The sequence below is a fragment of the Phascolarctos cinereus genome, unplaced genomic scaffold, assembly GCF_003287225.1.
Source record: "Phascolarctos cinereus isolate Bilbo 61053 unplaced genomic scaffold, phaCin_HiC Scaffold_5;HRSCAF=322, whole genome shotgun sequence".
NCBI classification, from domain to species: Eukaryota; Metazoa; Chordata; class Mammalia; order Diprotodontia; family Phascolarctidae; genus Phascolarctos; species Phascolarctos cinereus.
In genome coordinates, this window is record NW_027555958.1 from 403318080 (window position 1) to 403339883 (window position 21804).

The window sequence follows — 21804 nt, forward strand, 5'->3', positions numbered from 1 at the left end:
CTGTGTCGAAAAACTTGGGACACAGGTATGGCTGCCAACTGCCTAGTCACAGTCCTGGGCCACAGTACATGCTTTTAAGAACAAGACAGAACTGGTGGCGACGGGAGGCTCTCAGTACCATTGGACAAAACGGAGCATGACCTGGGAACGTCAGAAAGTAAAGCAAGGAAGCTTTATTCAGGAGGAAATCCTCATAGAGGGCAGAGGTGGCGGAGCATGGACACCATGGAACATGGAGGGACAGTCTGCTGGGCTCCTGGATGGAATCAAGTACCCACGGTGGGTGGAACAGGGTGGGTTTTTATTGGGGTCTTCCCTGGATCAGGCAGGACCAGACACTGGGCACAGGGAACAGGGAGCCGGAGCCAGGGGTGCAGATTCAGGCCTCATATTGGCACGGGGAGGGAGGGAGGAGGGACAGGGCGTAATGGAATTTGGAAGCTAGTCAAGGGTTTGGGGGACATTGCTGCTGGTTATATGTTGCAGCCTGTTCACAGCCACCATTGTCTTCTGAGTGATACCCATTTTAAAATCTTCAGAGGCCATTGTGTTCTGCCTCTTGCTATTATTTCACAGCACCAGAAGAATGTCAGTATTGAAAAGATGGCTCTTTGTTTTCATGGGAAGGTTGAAGTCAATAAAGGAGCTTTGCAATTTCCCAAAAGCCTATTCTCCTCCCACTATTTAACATCAGGACTGTTTATTCCAGACAGTGGCATACTGAAGCCAGATCATACTGGCAATCCCATTGTTAAATTTTCAATGCAAACATTTACACTTTGGAAATCAGTAAGGGATACATATCAGGGCTTGATTTATTGTTTCGTGGGTTGTCCAGACTTAAGAAAGTAATGGGGAAAATGTTAATGATGCAGATTAAACTTAAAAGTGTATCCTGCACATTTTTTTCCCCAGAGAGCTGGTTGTTAGACACTTACCAGTACACTCCAGATCCCAGATATATATAATGGTTACTAATCTTTATAGGGTATCCAAGCAAATACATGAAATCTGGGTAATTGATCTTCTTCATCCATTTGGACTTTGCTGTATGGATGAGGAAGTCAAAATCCTTTGAATGACAACACGTCTCTTCCAAGAGTTTGTGAGACATGCTGGGGCTTAATGCTATCAACCATATATCAAATACAGACAAAACCTCCAAAGGGAACAATGGAGAATCAGTGTAACACAACGGGAGGAAAGTGCTAGAACTTGGAGACATCTAGGATTGAATATGGCCCCTCACACCATCAGTGACAAATCACTTTCCTTCATCTGTAAAACAGGGCCAATAATCTCATAATACTTAGCTCACAGGGTTAGTGTGATGAGATAATACATACACGGAAAGCACTTTGCAAACCTCCATGTCAGCTATTAGGATTGATGAGAGGTAGCAATCTAAGGGTTCGAGATGGGGCCTCAGGCTCTGGAAGACCTGGTTTAAGCCTCATCTCTGGCAAACACTGGCTGTGTGACCCTGACCAAGTCATTTAACTTCCGGATGCTCTAGGCATCTCGTCACTGGCGTTCTCCTTATACCACTGAAATCACAAGACCACTAGAAAAGAAAATTATTATTGGAACCCAAGTGGTTAGACAGCTTAAGGAGTTCTCTACAGTGCATTCTAGGGAGACCAAAACAGAACCCAATAACAATGACTCCCTTGTAGAGTGTTGTAAGGTATGCATTCTTTCCTCATAGCAACAGTTCAAGATTGCTAGTGCAAGTATTATTGCCCCCATTTTGTAGATGAGGAGACTGAGGCTCATAAAGGTGAGATGATTCATTCAAGGTCATACAGGAAGTAAACATCAAAATCAGAATGTGAAGCCAGAGATCCTGACTCTATTACAACCTGGGGTTGCTCAACCAAATACTTTCAGGGCAGGCAAACCTAATGTGGCAAAGACACACACATACACACACACACACACACACAGGACGTATGCATGCACACATTGTGAACACACATGCACATACCTACACATACACACACGCACACACAAATATATACATATATACACACACATATATACACACACAAAACAGAATGTCTGAATCCTGAAGTGAAAAGGATAGTATCTTAACTTTTTTTTAAAAAAAGATATAAATTAGTAGCCAGTGAACATGTTAAGTTCCTTTATAAAGTAAGTGCCTAATGAATAGTTATTGAACTGAATTGAATTGGGGATTATCTATCTTTCTGAAAGGGATTAAGACAAATCAATAGATTGCTATATAGTATTTCCTAAGCACTGATCATGTAAAGTGGACTACAGGACAATTAAACTAGAGGACAGATGGACCAGAACTTCTGAATTGGAAAAAGGGCAAAAAATTTTCCTGGTTTGCAAAAGGGGGAAAGGAGTTTGCAAGTTATAGACCCAAGAGCTTGACTTTAATCCCTCCTTTTTCCCCAAGAGCAGATTCTTTAAGGGAAGGGACTGTTTCATTTTGCATGGTGCCTAGAGCCATACTTTATACATAGCAGGTGCTCCATAAAGGTGTTAGATTGAATTAAGTTGATGAAAAGTAATGAATGCAGTGTGCCCCAGAAGGGAATGACCTGCGTCTGTATATAAGAGATCTTCCTGCCTTCTAGTCTCAGCTGCACCACTTACTAGTTATATGACTTAATCCTTCTGTGCCTCAGTTAATTCAGATGTAAATTAAGAAGATTGAACTAAGTCCTCCTTTTCTGAACTGTGTGATCCAAATGGAGCTTTTGTGAGAAAATGTCAATGTTGGTGATATTTTCCCTTCTAAAATATTAACTATGAATGGATATCTGCATAAAAATATTTATTATGTGTTGCAATTGTCCAATATGCAAATAAGCATAATATCGTCCATTTTGTTCACAAATTTGTCCAGTCCATCTACCTTTTATCTCAGGAGTACTATGACACCCTGGGGCCAATATGTGGGGGGTCCATCACTATAGCTAATAGCTGGCATTTATATAGCATTTTAAGGCTGGCAAAGTGCTTTACAAACATCTCATTTAATCCTCACAACAGCCCTTCGAGGTAGATGCTGTTATTATCCCCATTTTACAGATGAGGAAACTGAGGCAGAGAGAGGTTAAGTGATTTGTCTCACATCAAATAGCTAGTAAGTGAGGTCAGATTTGAACTCAGGACTTTATGACTCCATGTTCATTGCTCTACCTGCTGCATCACCTACTTGCCAGTATCTTTCAAGACCCAAAATGTAACATAGCCAAATCCATTTGGGAAAAGCTAGATTAGCTGGCCTCCAAGGTCTTTCCTAGCCAATAAAATCTTCTGATTCTAATTAAGAAGTGGCATGAGCTTTCTGGGGAAGGAGGGAAAAGCAGGTCCTGAATTTTAATAAAAAAGAAATAAGTTTTAGGAAAGGACTAAGTCATTTTGTAGATGAATGTGTGGGGCCCTCAGCACATGTAGTTTAATCTCGAAGGTAAATCTGGCAAAAAGTATTGGACCCCCTGCTTTACTACAAATGTACGAGGGAACTGAACCCTAAGCCTTCAGGCCCTTGATCCAGTATAACCTTCTCCAACTATTGAAGGCAATATTGCTAAGCCATCCAGTAAAATAAGGAAAGGACAGGTGAGGTGCAGTTCCGGGATGGCAGAAAAATCCCTTTCCCTTTCTCCCCAGTCCCAGCTGCCTGAGTCATTGTCTCCCTGAAAAGGTCTCTCTGTCTTTTAAATTGCGTCACTTCCACCACTTGCTTCAATGACTGTGAACTCTGCCAGCCCCTCCTGGGTTTTTATTACTTTTCTGGGCAAATACATTTGCCTAAATTAAAAAGCAGGACCTGGCATCTGGATCTGGGAGAGGGCGGCAGGAGTTTTTAATCCTCTCTCTGTAGCTAGCTGGTAAGTCTGTACCATCCCTTTCCTGATGCTTCTCCCTCCAAATCTTCAAACTCACCAAAAAACAAACAAAAAAATTGCTAAAATAGGGCCAGTGAGTGTATTATTACTTTACAGTTTGCAGAGCACTTTACATATGCCATCTCAACAGCCCTGTGAGATTAAGTGCTATTGTTGCTTTTTTTTTTTGTAAGGCGATTGGGGTTAAGTGACTTGCCCAGGGCCACACAGCTAATAAGTGTCAAGTGTCTGAGGCCGGATTTGAACTCAGGTTCTCTGATTCCAGTGCACCACCTAGCTGCCCCTTATCAGCTTTGTTTTACAGCTGAGCAGATGAGGCTGAGAGATTGTAAGTGGCTTGCCCAATGGCACACATCTAGTAAGTGTCTGAGGTAGGATTCAAATCCCGGTCTTCCTGACTCCAAGTCCAACACATCATCCACTGAGTCACCTCGTTGCTTATAATACAGGCAAATATTGTACAAACTGAGTAGTAACCAAATAATAAATAAAACAGATTTTATTTGCCATTTGCAACTAGGTAGCACAGTGGCTACAGCACTGGCTCAGGAGTTGGGAAGCCCTGAGTTCAAATACTGCAGCAGACACTAACTAGCTATTTGACACTAGTCCGATCAGTTAACCTCTGTCTGCCTCAGTTTCCTCATCTGTAAAATAAGGATAATAACTACATCCCAGGGTTATTGTAAGGATCCAAAGAGATGACTTTTGTTAAGTGCTTAGTGCTGTGACCAGCACATAGTAGGTACTTAATAAATGCTGGTTTCCTTCCTTTGTTTCCCATTGTTCTTAATCTTCTATTGTCTCTTCCCTGTGGCCTCACTTCTTCAAGATGGAAGAGGATTTTTTCTTAATGGGCAGTTATAGGTTCATAACATGGGCCCTATGTGGAACCCATCAAACATTCTGATGCTGTCAAAGAAAAATGCTCTTGAGGTACTAAGGGATAATAAGGGAGGTAAAATAGGAATAGGAATAGCACTGCCTTCCAGGGTTATTGTGAGGATCAAATGAGATAATATTTGTAAAGCACTTAGTACCATATGACAAACAGGAGGCACTATGGAAATTCTAGCTATCATCATCATCACTATTATTATTATTATTATTACTGCTACTACTACTACTTGGAGATGAGGAGAAGCCAGTGGCAATTGGATGCAGCTCAAACCAGAGGCTTCCCTAGAGCATTTCTGTTCTACTGCATTGTGGGAAATAGCAGGTGTAGGCTGATAGCATTGGTACTTTTGGCCACGGACTGCAGCCAGCCAAAGAATTTTGGAGAATGAGAGGGAACACAGCTGCTTTGTCATTGACCAAACTGACCTGTCCATGGTGATGAATAGGGAATAGGTGATGTGGGTGTCACCAGGGAGGTCACCCGGGCTGGGAAGAAGAGTGCTGCAACAGGAGCAGAAGCGTGCGTGCAATATGAGCCAGGTGTGCAGGCGCATTTGCTGACGCCTGGCCCCTGCTCCATCCATTACTCTGAACAGCATCTGAGGTCATAGGATCATGGGATCACAAATCTAAGGTGGAAGATATCTCAGAAACAATCCAATCCTCCCATTTTACAGATAAGGAAACTGAGGCTCAGAGAGGTTATGTGAGTTGCCCCAGGTCACATAAGTGGTAAACATAAAAGGTAGGATGCAAAGCTCTTGGGGTTCTCTGATTATGTCCACTACTTGGTGCTACTGTTCTAACTGTGCCAGCAATGAGAGACAGTGGACAGGAATTGGATTTAATTTACTTGAACATTTTGAATTGAATTGAATTTATTAAATTAAGTACCAATTATGTACAAGACAATAAGCTAATGCTAGGGTTACAAAAAAATGAAAAAGAACTTTGTCCCTGCCTCAAGAGATTATAGTCTGTTAGAAGGCATGAGATACATACACAAATAACCACATAACAGATTAGAAAATAGTAAAGTTTTTTGGAGAGGTCAGAGTGAGCCATCACAAAAAGGCTGGCCACTAGGTGATGAATGATTTGGCCATGGCAATCCATGAAACAAAGAAAAATTCAAAATGGCCCCTGTCTACTTCTGCGGTAATCATAGCCAAGCGACATAGAAAGGAGCAAAGACTCGCAAGAATCCCAGTCTCTAGATTGTCTACAAACATTAATGTATCTGTTGGCATTCTAGATATGAGCCCTCTGTCCAATGACCAACAAGTCATCATACCACTAGAGTAGGAACTCTTAACCTGGGATCCATGGATCCCAACATCAGGGGGTCCATGAACTTGGATGGTAAAAAAATTACATCTTTATTTTCACTAACCTCTAGTCGAAATTTAGCATTTCCTTCAATTATTTAAAAATAGGATTCTGAGAAAGGGTTTATAGGCTTCAGCAGATTGACAAAGGGGTCCATGAACACAAAAAGTTTAAGAATCCTTTCACTAAAGAAATTTATATATCAACCTTGACATTCTTACTCCAAATAAAGCCAGAACTTAGAAAGGAAGCCTCAGTTAAACGGAAGCAGTGTGGTTCACAGAGGTAAGGGTGCCCTATAGAAGCAAATAAAGAAGTTGGTAGAGTTGGACTCCCAGGCATCCGAAAGCATCAAGAAACATCATTTTATGGGTCTTCAGGTCACCCTATGTTGAAATATTCTTCATGAGCATTTTCCAATAAAACTAACATAAGGATCATTTCAGTTTACAAGCCAAAATCTGTTGCAGAGGATTGAGGAGGATTCACTGGTTCATAAGACCCTTCAAATTAAAGTACTATGTCCTTTAATACTCGATTCATGCAAATGTGCATATAAGGCAAGACAGGAAAAGATACCAAAGGCACATAGAGTACACAGAGACCTCCTGCCTATTTAGAATGAATATTTTCTTCAAGAGGAGAGTTGGCAGGTATCAGATCATGTGAGCATTGAATAGCTTCATTAAAAAAGAAATTGACTATATCTTAATGGACAAGAAACAACTGGTTATTAATAACGTAGGAATTATTTCAAAATTAGCAATCTGTGTGCAGAGTAGACTTTTTAACTTATTGCTAAGTAGAAAAAGTAAAATAATAAAAATAGTAAGATACGGTATGCAATTAAAATAGCTCCAAATGGATCTATTTAAAGGAACTTCTGACTCCAAAAAAGTAGGGATGGGGAGAGGGAAATGGTTAGAAGAACAAATATTCACAAAGATTATTAGAAGATGAGCCACTTGAGGGCAAGGACCTGTTTTTACCTTTCTTTGTAAGTCTAGATCATAGTAGGGGCTTAATAAATGCTTGTTGATTTACCCTTTCCTAATGATGTTTAACTGATGTGAAACAGTCACCCTGGAAGACCAAAAGAGCTCATTAATCACCTCAGCCAGCAAATATATGATCTCCTCCTAGCCAGGCTGAGATGCATGACAGCCAAAGGCAACAAAGGTGTAGAATTAAAATCCATTGGTAAAATCTTACCAAAAAATGGGGGGAGAGTAAATTACAAGCAGTCTCACTTCATAAAATAATGAAGGGGAAACAAGTTTACAGATAGTTTGGAAAGAGATCAGATGAAGTCAGATCATTTAAGACTGAAGCTAGAGGAAGAAAACAAACATGAAAAATGGAATAGACTTACCAAGGTTACTATAACAAAGTATTTTTTTACCATTAATGATGTCACATGGACTCAGTCCCTGATTTGTTGTATGAAGAAGCAATGACGACATTAAAGAAAAAAAAATAGGAAGAGTAGCTGGATGAGACTAAATATGGACAAATGAGGTCCGTGCTTGAAATGATATTGTCTTGAAAAGTACTGAGAATTTGATTCTCAAAATTCGAGGCATCCCAATGAGAGGAGGATACCAAACATTTGTGAAAACCATGAACATAATCATTTTTTTTAAAGTGAGGCAATTGGGGTTCAGTGACTTGCCCAGAGTCACACAACTAGGAAGTGTTATGTGTCTGAGGCCGGAGTTGAATTCAGGTCCTCCTGAATCCAGCTGGTGTTCTATCTACTGCGCCACCTAGCTGCCCTATGAACATAATTATTGCCAAAAAAAAAAGATGACTGAGAAAATATTAATAACCATAGATCTATATGCCTACTTTCTAATCCCTAAAAAAATCTTTGATGGGAAATTTCCACATGTATCATGGGTATACTTGGGGAAGGTATGAGAAAACAACAATTGGACTTGTATGAGTCCTTCAAAGATGCTTCAACAAAAATAATTTTGCTTTCTCTGATATTAATATGAAGACAGTATAGAATATAATGATTTTTTTTACCAAAAGTATTTGTCACTTTAATGGAGGATGCCCAGTATGGAGTCCAAAGGAATCTATTGTTTTTTTCTATAGATGTTGAAGTCCTCCAGATGTCCCTTTTGCAAATGATACCATGCCAATTGCATCACCCCCCAGAACATTGCAGGGTCTCCTAAATGAGATCCATAATCATTAAAAAAGAGTTTGGCTTAACAGTAGAAAAACCGAATGAAATGATAACATGATGATAGTGGTGATAATAATAACAACAACAATAATAAACAGCTAAAATTGACATAGTGCTTTAAGGCTTAAAAAGCAGTTCATGTCCTTTTAAAAATTATCTTCATAATAGCCCTGCAAGGTAGGTGCTATTATTATCCCAGTTTTACAGATGAGGGATCTGATACTCAGAGAAGTAAGAGACCCATCATGGATCACACAGCTAATAAGTATATGATGCTGGATTCAAACCTGTCTTCCTGACTTCAAGTATATCAAAGAATATTCATTTTATGGCTGTGATATGTAGTTGGACAGACACCCAAAGAACTGGTCCATCAGTACACCATCAGGACATATATCTTGGATAGACAATACTGATAGACAATGTGCTCAGGATAGAACTGAACAAGAAGAGAGGAAAAGGTTAGATTGCCTTTGGGAAATTGCAATTTTTAATGACTTCAAGCTTCTCTAAGCATCTACATGACTTAGCCGATAGAGCACTGGACCTGGAGTTAGGAAGATTTGATTTCAAATACAGTTTTAGACACTTATTAGTTGTGTCACCCTAGACAAATTGCTTAACCTCTATCGCCTCAGTTTCTTCATCTCTAAAATGGGGATAATAATAGCACTTCCCTCCCAGAGTTGTGAAGATCAAATGAGATATTTGCAAAGTGTTTAGCCCAGTGCCTGGCACATAGTAGGTACTTAAGAAGTGCTTGTTCTCTTCCTCCCCACCCTTCCCTGTCCCTGTCCCCTTCCTCCCTGAAACAAAGGAGCATCTCTTTACAATCAACATTCTTCCCATGACGCTTTATAGATTGATTCAGCTTTGATGATGAACGCCTCCTTAGTATCCCAGTTGCCTGTGCTCTCTGACTGGAGGGCTGGAGGACCGAGCAATAAACTTCTCACAAAGCCTCTCTTTATAGAGGGCTCAGATTTTTTTTTCCCAGCTAACTCTTCGTTTCCCATAATCTGTTCTGCTTGGTTTTGACTCTATGAACACCTGGCATTCCCCATCCCCTTTCCAGCTTCCTTTTGTGCATTGTCTTCCCCCATTAGATTGAGGAGAACAGAGGACAGAGATTGTCTTTCTTTTTCTTATTTGTATCCCCAGTACTTAATAAATGTTCCTTATTGACTTGAACAGTAAAATACCAGAGTGTCTGAAGAATTTAAGTTGCATGTAACCCAAAGGACAATGAAGAGATTGAATAATGGGTGTAAATAGGCTACAGCATATTTCAGTAAAGAATCATGTACCAGAAGCTCTATAAAAAATGCCATCAAAGAGACATATGAAATGTAGGTGGGCTTGTTATGTTATAGAGTGAGAGTGAGATGGACAGCCTGTGTATTCCACTGGTGCCTGTATTATGTTAGGAGAGCTAGAAGAAGGTCCACACATGTTGGGGGGAGTTAGTTTGAAGGATTTATGGGAGGACATAGATAACAGCATGAGAAAGTGTATATGAATGAGCTATAATTTGCACCTTTGAAGGGAGTGTAGACACATTTTTGAGATCAGAAATGCATCCAAGTATCACAATATCTTCCAATCATCTCCCTCCATTTGCTCTTTTCCATCTACCTATAATGTTGTCTTGTCCTCTTAATCCAAAAAAAGGCTTCCTTTGACCCTTTTGACCCTTCTACCTCATTCAGCTAATCGTCCCATCATAACCAACTCTTCACCCTCTTACCATTTGGCTTCAGTCCCCACTGCTTTACTGATATTGGTGACCTTTGAGAGAGCCCCACTCTCCTAATTGCCACATGCAATGACCTTTTCTCTAGCTTCATTACCCTTTACCTTTCTGAAGCATTTGACACCACTGACTTTGCCCTCCCACTAGATATTCCTCCCTTGGCCTCATTACACCCTCTTTATTCTCTTCATCTTTTTCTAAACATTCATCCATCTTCTCTATTAGCTCCCTGTTCTTTTTCCAACCTCCTAAGGTACTTATTAACACCATAGTTTTGCTTTCTGCCCCTCTTATACTCTCTCCCTTGAAAATCTCATTCATTCCTTTGGCGTGGACAATCAGGTCTACGCAGGTGATGCTTAATTTCCCTCCTGTCCTCTTTGTCAGATCTCAGACCTGTATCTCCAGCCGCTAACAGTATACCTTTACCTAAATGTCACACTAGCACCTCAAATTCGACACATCTGAAATCGAGCTTATCTTTTTTTTTAACCTGCTCTTCCTTCTCCCTTCCTTATTTGTCAGTGGCACCACCATTCACTGTTTCCCATATTTAACATGTTGCTGTTACCATCAAATGAAAGGACATAGAGATGGAATGGACCTTAAACACCATCCGGTCTAATCCCTGCATTTTACAGGCATATCAGGGTCATGGGGCTGGTGACTGAGCCCAGTCCTTATGAACATGTCCAGCGTGCTTTACCGATGCAGTCCTCTGCTGGAATCCAGAACTTGAATGGGTATTATTTCCAGTTTGTTTAACACAGGAAAAAGAGGAGCCTTTTGATTGGCAGCTATAGCTTTTCAGTAAGTATTTCTTGGTCATATTGATGTTAATTGTTAAATGACACTAGTGTTCTAGTGATTGATATTGGGGAAAACATACTTGAATGATGCTTAAGTCATAGCATTTGAGAAGATACTCTCAAATCCTCAGTGGTACCCCCAGAACCGAGAAGGATATATAGACTTCCGTGGGGACCTGATTGGTCAGTCTGTTGCAGTAGGGACAAGGATCGCAATCCCAGTTCCCTGTTACGTGGGTGAGAAAACTAACTTCCAGAGAATTGAAGTAATTTGTCTCGTCACATAAAAAGGAACAGATTTCAGTTCAACAGACTTTTACTAAGTGCCTACTGTGAGCCAAAGAACTAGAAACAAATTAGATGTGTATTGATTTGTAAATGCCTTAAACGAGTTGGGGGCACGTGAATGTAATGGGCTGTTATTATACTGTAAGAAACACTATGGTAAACACAGAGAAGCATGGTGAGACCTAGAGGAACTGACGGAAAGGGAATGAGGAAATCAATAAGAATGGCAAGTCAATAAAAGGGTCGCTAAACATTTATAAAGCTCTTACTTTGCAAGGCACTGTGCTAAGTGCTGGGAATACAAAGAAAGGTGAAAGACAGTTTCTTCCCTCAAGGAGCTCACAATCTAAAAGGGAAGAGAAGCAAGTAAATATGTACAAGTGAGCTATATACCAAATAAATAGGAGCTACTTAAGAGAGGGAAGGCCCTGGAATTAAGAAGGGTTGGGGAAGGCTTTCTATAGAAGGTAAGATTTTAGTTGGGAGTTAAAGGAAGCCAAGGAGGTCAGTAGTTGGAGTGGAGGAGGGAAAACATTCCAGGCATGGGGGAAAGCCAGAGAAAATGCCCAGAGCCATCAATTGGGGAATGGCTGAACAAGCTGTGATATATGATTGTGATGAAATACTAACTGTGCTATAAGAAATGACAAGCAGAATAATTTGAGAAAAACCCAGAAAGACTTACATAAAATGATGCAGAGTGAAGTGAGCAGAACTAGGAGAATGTTGTACACAGTAACAGCAATACTGTATGATGAAGAGCTGTGAATGACTTAGCTATTCTCAGCAATACAATGATCCAAGACAGTCCCAGAGGACTCATGACAAAAAATGCTGTCTGCCTCCAGAGAAAGAACTGATGGTATCTGAATACAGACTGAAGCATACCATTTTTCGCTTTCTTTCTTTCCTTTCTTTTTGGTTCAAGTTTTTTCTTCCCCAAAATGACTAATGTTGAAATATGTTTTACAAGATTGCACATATATAAACTATATCAGACTGCTTACCATCTCGGGAAGGGGGGAGAAAAGAGAAGGAGGGATAGAATTTGAAATGAAAATAAAAAACAAAGAATGTTAAAAATGGTTTTTAATGTAATTAGAAGAAAATAAAATATTTAAAAAGGAAAAGAAGGAAGGAAAAAGAAAGAGAAAGAAAGAAAGAAAGAAAGAAAGAAAGAAAGAAAGAAAGAAAGAAAGAAAGAAAGAAAGAGCAAGGAAGGAAGGAGGGAGGGAGGAAGGAAAGAAAGAAGGAAAGTGAGAAGGAAAGGAAAAAAGGAAATGTCCAAAGCCAAGAGATGGAATATCTTATTCTTGGAACAACCAAGAGGCCACCGTCATTGGATCAAACAGCAGATGTTGGGGAGTAAGGTGTAAGACAACTGGACAATTAGGAGGGCTTTGAATGCCAAGGAGAAGATTTTGTATTTGATTCTGGAAGTGAGAGGGAGCCACTGGAGTTTTTTTTTTTATTAGAAAGATGACATGATTGGCCCTATACTTTAGGCAAGTAAATGGAAAGAGCAATAACAAAACAATTAAAAACCAAATGCTGTGACATTATAATGAGAAAAAGCAAGGGCCCCAAGGAGAAATACGAGAAGAAACCTCTCTCCCTCCTTCGAAGAGCTGGGGCACTATGGGTGGCAATCACCAGCATTTATTAAGAGCTTACTACATGCCAGGCACTTTGCTAAGTGCTGGGCAGACAGAAAGGCAAAATTAGTCCCAATGGAACACTACAGATGTCAGACTTTTTCATTGTATTGGTTAGTTTTACTTAACAGTGTAGCTTTCAGCTGGGATTGACCCATTAGACACCTTTACTTCATCATCTCACTGAGCCAGGGGAGTGGACTGTGTTCCTGCCTCTTCACATCCTTCATCCCTGGGTCTCCCTGCTTTCCTTTCATGCACACTGATTAGTTACTGTGGAAGATTTTAAGAATCTTTATTTGAAAGATTTGAAGGTTTAAAAAAACCTCACTAATTGAACCAAAAAGCAAATGTGCTTGCTCACTTAGGAAGGGAGCATCAGATACCGGACTGATTCAGAATTTCAGATTCCGTTAGCTTCACATTTTGTGAGCAGATAACAAGAAGGCTCAGCATCAGGCTCTGTCATCATGATTACTGGCTTGGGAGAAAGATACCCTGACAGAGGCCAAATTGGCTGTGGTAAATGGCAGGAATATGCCCCAAGGGCAGTCAGATGCCTCTTGTTTGTTTCTGGAATGTTTTCTCTCCTTCTTCATTCATTCTCCCATACCCAGGAAGGGAAGATGGTCAGTTACATTTGGAAAAGGTAAAATCAATATTGATGACGTATGCTTTTTAATGAGATGGTTTCTGCTTCTCAAACTTTAAGAAAGAAATCTGGGGAAGGGAGGTTCCTGATGGTACAACCTCAAAGGGAAGCAGTCACTCCAGACCTTATCTACTCCCCCACTTCTCTATAGCTCATTCTGCCTCTGTCATTTCTTGGATTCAGAAAGAGATTTGCATCCAAAAAGACATATGGTTAATATAGTTACTGAATGTGGGGAGAGGTGGGCGTTGCTAAGAGTGGAGAGAGGTGGGTGTTAGCTCATAATCACTGAATCTCAGGGATGTAAAGGACCCCAAGAGCTATCTCTCTAACTCAGACCTGAACGAGAAGCATACAAAATACCGAACAACTGTCTAAGGGTTGCTCAGGACTACTCCAGATTTAAAAGGATAGATCTACAGGCTAGCTGTTGGATTGATTGATGAATTGATTGATCTATGTCCCACCCACCACCCACCCTCTGCCACTGGATTCTCACCACTTCTGTCAGACCTCACCTACACCTTTGGAAGGGTTTATAGTTGAGACAAAGCTGGATCCAGGCCAATGGGAGGGGAGAGGGTGGAGGGGATTGGTGATGATAGTACTCCCCAGCTGGGGTTCCAGTACGGTCAGTGAAAAGCTGGGAGACAGCCCCTTCCCACCCCCCACTCCCAGAGAGGAGTGATGGGCTCTCATTCTAAAAGCTCTGGCTTTTGTTCTCCATTTGGCAGCCTGCCAGACCAAGCTGTGGTCCCTCCAGCTTTGCCAGGAGGTACGCAGGTGCACACACCCTAGTTACCACTGTCAGCTAATGCACAGAGAAAACACGGATAAAAAGAAATTCTCTCTCTCTGCCACATTGTGCTGAATGTTCAAGGGTTAATCGTACAGCCTCAGTACCCCAGCACTCCTGAAAGGGAGGACAGCTCTTGGATTTAGTAGCACATATTTGGCAAGGGCTTTGAGTGATTAACGTGGAGGAAGAAGTCAGTAAACAGAAGCAGTTTATTTGCTATCATATCGAAGCTGGAGAAAGGGGGAATGTTTGGAATAAATACAGTTGTTTTGTTTTGTTTTTCTTACTTTATTGGATTTTGTGGACCAAAATATGTTGCATTTAATCAACGACTATTTCTAAACCCATCAAAGTGCTGTGTCATAATTGTAGTTATTGGGACAATTTAGGCTGGGGAGATAGACAGCCTTCATGTATCAGGCCAAAGGTTCTCCACTTTGTGAATTAACTAGATAATTCAGGCAAAACAATATTCTTTGGTTTAAATAATACGTATAGATGTGGTTCTATCATTTAGTTTAATGATTTATATTTTGTGCTATATGTCTTTTTATTTACTTGTGTCTAAAAGCATTTATTATTTCCCTTTCCCACCCCCCAGCTGAACAATAAAAAAAAAAGAAAAAGAAAATCTTTATGGAAAATATGAATAGTTTAGTACACACACACACATACACACACAATTGAATGGAGTTGTCTTGAGGGATAACTACGTAAGTAAAGGTATTACAATTGAGCTAGGTCTCAGTTGGCCTTGTAAGTAGTGACCAACATTTTTTAAATTAAAAAATCAGTATATATGGTCAATCAACTTGGCTTTGCTGCCACAATACCTCAGCTATTATATTGACACACATGGCATAGAGCTCTCAAGCTTTACAAACTACAGATGTCTCCACTAAGCGTCACTGTCACTATGATGCTCACACTGAGATCTCCCATCTTAAACTACTGGTACCACACTCATACCTACCATTTGCACAGCCAATGTGATGTCCTAGACAGAGCACTAGATTTGGGGTGGACAATGTGAGTTCACATACCACATCCAACACACTAGTTGTGTAATCCTAGGCAACTCATCCCTTCTCTCTGTCTCCTTTCTTCCTGTGTAAATGTTCATTTGTTTTTCAGTCTTATCTGACTCTTCATGACCCCATTTGGAGTTTTCTTGACAAGGAATACTGATTTCTTTCTCCAGCTCATTTTACAGATGAGGAAACTGAGGCAAGTTGGGTTAAGTGATTTGCCCAGGGTCACACAGCTAGGAAGTGTCTGAGGACAGATTTGAACTCAGGAAGATGAGTCTTCTGACTTCAAGCCTGGCACTCTATCCACTATGTAAAACCAGGATAATAAAACCTGTGCTACCTACCTCATGGGTTCATTATGAGCACCAAATGAAATAACGGTGTATAAAGTATCTGGCAGACTTTAAAGCACTATACAAATGTTAGTGATGATGTGGGATCATCTCCATTTTAAAGATGAGGAATTGAGGTTGAAAGGAGTTCAGTGGAGTACCAGAAGTCACATGACTAACAGATGTCTGAAATGGTGTTTGAACCCACGTCTTCCAGACTCCAAGTCAAATATATTATCTGTGCCTTATCTTGCCTACAAGCAAGCCTCAACTTCCTTTCACAGAACCCTCTAGTTAGGCACCCCCACTCTCCCTTTTCATATTTCTTTTGTGTGGTGCTTTCCCCCTGTAGAAGGTAAGTCAAGTCAACACGTATTTATCAAGCACCTACTATGGGCCAGGCACTGTGCTAAAGAGTAGGGATGAAAGGGAAGTTTTTTAAAAAGTCCCTGTTCTGAAGGAGCCCACAATCTAATAAGGAAGACACATATAAACAATAGGATAGGAAAAAAGAGATACCTACAATATAAATTGGAGATAATCTCAGAAGGAAGTCACTAAGATTAAGAGGGACCAGAAAAGGCTTCTTGCGGAAGGTGAGAATTTAGCTGAGACTTGAGAGAGCCAGGGAAGCCAGGGGACAAGGATGAGGAGAGAGAGAGACAGACAGACACAGAGAGACAAAGACAAAGAGAGAGAGGCAGAAAGACAAAGAGGAAGGAGAGAGAATGAGAGAGAGAGAGAGAGAGACAGACAGACAGACAGACAGACAGACAGACAGACAGAGACAGTAACAGAGAAAGAGAGAGAGAGAGAGAGAGAGAGAGACAGAGACAGAGACAGAGACAGAGAGAGAAATGCCCAGTGTTGGGAGATAGACTGTCTTGTGTGGGAACAGCCAGGAGGCAGTATCACTAGATCCCAGATTACATGGAAGGGAATAAGTTTTAAGAAGACTGGAAAGGTAAGAAGGTGCTAGGTTATGAAGGACTTTGGAATGATGTTATATTTGATCCTGGAGGTAATAGGGAGCCAATGAAATTTATTGAATGGGGGAAGGAGTGTCAGACCTGCACTTTAGAAAGATCATTTGATAGCTGAGTGGAAGGTGGATGGAATGGAGACAAACAATAGCAGATCAAGGAGCAGGAGATTTCTATAGTCTAGGCATGAGGTAACAAGGACCTCATCAGGATGGCATTGTCAGAGAAGAGCAAGTAGAGGTGAGATATGTTACAAAGGTAAAAGCAGCAAGACTCAGGAACAAATTGGATATAGGGGGTGGGGTTGAGAGAGCAGAGAGCTGAGGATGACATCTAGGTTGGTGAGCCTAGGTGACTGGGAGGGTGGTAGTATAGGGAAGAGAGAAGGGCTTGGGGAAGAAAGGGGGGTAGATGATGAGTTCAGTTTTGAATATATTGCATTTAAGATGTCTCCAAGACATACAGTTCAAGATGTGTAATAGGCATTTGGAGACGTGAGCCTGGAGGTCAGTAGAGAGGTCAGGGCTAGACAAATACATTGCTAACAAAACAGCACTTTAATAGGAAGAGTATGTTTTCCATACATCATATCATTTGATCCTCAAAGACTTTCTGAAATAGGCATTGCTACTATTTCCCTCTTTCACATAGGAGGAGGTTGAAGTTTAGAAAGGTTAATTGACTTCTCCAGTGTCATATAGCCGGCAGTTGGACAAGCAAACATTGAAATCCAGACCTTTTTCTACTACCAATGCCGTGTCACCAAGATGTAGAAGCCCTCAGTTCACATTTCTTCCACCAATCCACTCTGAAAATCATTTGACTGGTAGAGCAGTCAGTCAGCAAGTGGTTTTTTTTTTAGTTGTATATACAGTGCTGGGAAGGTCACTTTATTTTTTAAAATTAATTTATTTTGATTTATCAATAATCACTTCCATATGCCTTTGAGTTTAAAATTTTTCTCCCCCTTCCTTCCCACCACTCTCCCCAAGAACAATCTGATATAGGCTATACATATACATTCCTATTAAACATATTTTCACATTAGTGATGTTGTAAGTAAGAATTAGAACCAGTAGGAGGAACCACCAGAAAGAGTAAACAAAACTCAACAGAAGAAAAAAAAAATAGCAAACAGTATGCTTCAATCTGCATTCAAATTCCATAGTTCTTTCTTTGGATGTGGATAGCATTTTCCATTATGAGGCCTTTGGAGATATCTTAGATCCTTCAGCAAGTATTTTTAAAGCCCTTACTATGTGCTAGACACACTAGTGACTTCTAAACCTGGTTCTGCCATTGATTCATTTTCTAAATAATAAATAATAATAATTTCATTCATAGTACAAGATATCCATGTATGCATAGATTATTCTCATAAGAATTTTCCCTTCTATAGATGGGAAAGTAAGCACATTAGGTCCATTGTTAATGATGTTCTCTAAGTCACCCTTTTCTAGGTAATAATAAAGTATGAGATTTTCCCCACTCCTTTCATATCATCTCCTCCTTCACATATCTTAAGAATTGACCCTTCAGTGTCCTCAAAATCACACCACCTCTCTTGTGGCCCTCCTCTATATATTCTTGGACTGGCCTCACTGCTTTTCCTATCTTTTTTTTTTTATTATTCAGTATCATTTTCTAGTTCCACAGGAAGAATATATGAGATGAAAATGTTAGTACCTAAGTGTATGGCTCCCATTGCTGTCAATGATGAGTAGTTTGTCATAAGAAAATCTTTACATGTGTTTTCTATTTCTCATCTATTTGTTGCTTTTCAAGTTTTATCCTTAAATGTCCTTGGGATGACTTTGCTTGGATCTCTCACCTACCTTCCTTTAAAATTGTCTTTACTTCCAATGCTTCTTATTGCTTTATGACGCAATGTTGCTCAGAATCTTCCACCCTTCTCCTCTATTGGATTCTAAAATAGGCTCATGTTGTAAACCAGAGTCATTGTTGCTTGCCATCTCTCCATTTGGCAAGCAGATCAGGCATTTGCTGACTAAGGCACTTTTAGTTTTGTTTTGTTTTTTGTCTCTTCATTTTGGCAATTAATTCACACTGGCTAAAGTTCTGTATGAATTTATTATAATAACCACAGGTTCCTCTTCTCCATTCATTTCTCATTTTTCACCATAAATAACTTATTCAAATAGGTCAAGCTGATGTTTTAATTGCATGACAGATCAGCACTTTGCAGATGACCTTGTGCTGATTGTATCAAACCCTGGAAAATCATAATCTCCTGAATGAGATCCATAATCACTTTAAAGAGTTTAGCTTAACTATCCACCCAGGACAAAACAAGTGGATGAAAACTTCCTAATGTTTAGTCTATGAAATGCTGTTATACAGAAAACCTATAGAATTCATCCATCAGTATACAACTCTCAGACTCCATAAATTGACAATGAGTTTGGCCTAGAATTTAGTAGGAGAGGAGTGGGCTAGCCTACCTTTGGGAAATTGCAAAATTCTTTTCTTGACTCCATGATTCTCCCTGAAACTAAGGTCCATCTGCTTACACCAATATTCTTAAGGTAATGTTGCATGACTGGGAGTCATGAAACACTACAACTTCTGAAGAACTGAAATTAAGAATCACCCAAGAGGCAATGGGAAGTTCCTAATAGGTGAAGGAAGAATGAAACAGATTACAAACAAGGAATTATTCAGGAGTTGGAAGACTATTAAAGAAATCATTAGTGAAATGTATGACTGAAAAAGATGGACCAATCATGTAATGAGGGAGATGAACAATGGACAGCCTGTGTGCTTCATTAATAACCTTGGAATGTTGAGAACATGAGGAAGACCCCCCCCCCAGCATGTTGGGTGTACACCCCCAATTGCGAATTTATGGGAGTATGTGGGTGAGAGTTACAAAGGTTGGGTGAGCATGAATGGGTTGCCATCTACATTATTGAAAGGAACATGATTGCAGATCCATTGGACTATTTGAGTTCAGCTCACATTTAGAGAGTACTTTAGTAAGCTTGCAAAAGCCTTTCCAAATAACAACCCTGTGAGGTCATAGGATCATAGATTTAGAGCTGAAACAAGCAATATGCTGGAGCCAGCTCGAACCAGCTCATGAGAGTCAACTGTTAAGTGAGTGTGAACATTTACTCCTCAGAAATCAGTAAATGCTACAGATCAAGGTTTGGTTTATTGTTTCATTGATTGCCTAGAGCCTAGACTTAAGAAAGTGATGGATAAAACTTTAATAACGCAGATTATGCTTAAAAGTGAGTCTTTTGAACATTTTCCCCCCAAAGATCCAACTGTTAAACATTTACTAGCAGAGTGCTATGGGAACTAATTTTAAAGGTTACCTTGTCCAAACCCCTCACTTTACAGATGAGGAAACTGAGGCTCAGAAAAGTAAAAATTTTCCCCAAGGTCACACAAGAAACAAATGGTAACGGAAGGATTCAGACCTAGGCTTTCTAACTTCAAATCCATCTATCTTTCCATAAGCCAGACTGACAGGTATTCCCTTCATCCCTGAGTTACATCAGTGGCCTGTATCTCCAGGCTGCAATTTCTCAAGCCTCAGGTGACCCATGAACTTCCCCTTTCTTCTTATAATGTTGAGTGCTATAATACATCAATAAGTTGTCTTTAGTATCTTCCAAGAGGAACTTTCCATGAACTCAAGGTATTCCTGCTATCGCTATTCAAAATATTCCCCAACTGAACAGCTTTTGTGGTAACCAACTAACCCAGGGAATTTGGTATGAATTGATTCTAGGGTGAAGTAGGCAGAACCAAGAGAACATGGTGACTGCAGTAATTTAAACAAAATATAACGCTCTAAGGCATGCACATTTTGATTAATTTTAATGACTAACCTTGATTCCATAGATCAGATTATGAAACACACCTCAGTCTGAGGGGTTTGGTGGGAGGCAAGGGAGGGAGCAGGGAGGGAAGGCCTACTGGTACAGAACGCAGCATTTGCTGTCAGATATGCTCACTACATTGGTTGTTTTAGCTTAATTATTTTTCTTTGTTACAAGTTAAGATTTAATTGGAGGTGTACAGCTGGGCAGCCATTAATATTATTGTTGTTCTTCATCCTTTGTTCTCGAAAAGGACCAATGATATCCAGAAGGTGATGTCTTGACTTGGGCGTGAATTGGATTTCAATCAAAGGGGATTGGGAGAGTCTTCCTATAGAATGTGGGCTTTTTGCTAGGACTTAAAGGGAGCCAGGGAAGCCAGGAGATGGAGGTAATAAGATACTACATTGCAAATGGGTGCAGATGCATGACATTTCCAGCATTCTGGCTCTTTTGAGCCTCTTTACATTGTTATCCCCCTACCACCCTCAGGCCAATTTGCCCATATATGACTGTAAAGATTCACGTTCATGTAATTTCTCTCTGCTGACTACGTTACCGTCGATCTTTCCCCCTTCTCATCAGAGGCATGATTCTGGTATTTTCTTTCTCCTCTTTTGATCCTGCCCTTTTGGCCTTCCCATCCAGGTAGAGTTTCTTATTATTTCTACTAAGCACAGTTGTTTACTGACCATAACTGTTCCTTTGCCCCAATGCCTGCAGTGTCCACTGAGCTGTGAACCTGAGTAAATACCTTAGAAAGTAATTTGGTCACCTCAATGTTATATTGAGCCCATAATGTACCACCACACTATTAGTATCAGGCCTACAGTACAGTTCAACACAAACTTTGAGTAAGACTTGCTTTGGAGGGGCAGCTAGGTGGCACAGTGGATAGAGCACTGGCCCTGGAGTCAGGAGGACCTGAGTTCAAATCCAACCTCAGACACATAGTGCTCACTAGCTGTGTGACTCTGGGCAAGTCACTTAACCCCAACTGCCTCACCAAAAAACAACAACAACAACAAAAAACAAGTGAGGATTGAGTCCCAGTAACAAAAGAGAGAACACTTACTCATCTCTCATGGGGCAGCGGGGTGGCGCAGTGGATAGGGCACCAGCCCTGAAGTCGGGAGGACCTGAGTTCAAATCCAGCCTCAGATCAAGCATTGACACTAACTGTGTGACCCTGGGCAAGTCACTTAATCCCAATTGCCTAAAAACAAGACTTGCTTTGGGGCTCATTCTTGTAGTGACCATCCCAGGACCTACTGAAGATACTTATGTTTGCCCTGTGTGGGTATATCAGGATAAACCTTACGCGTCATATGATCA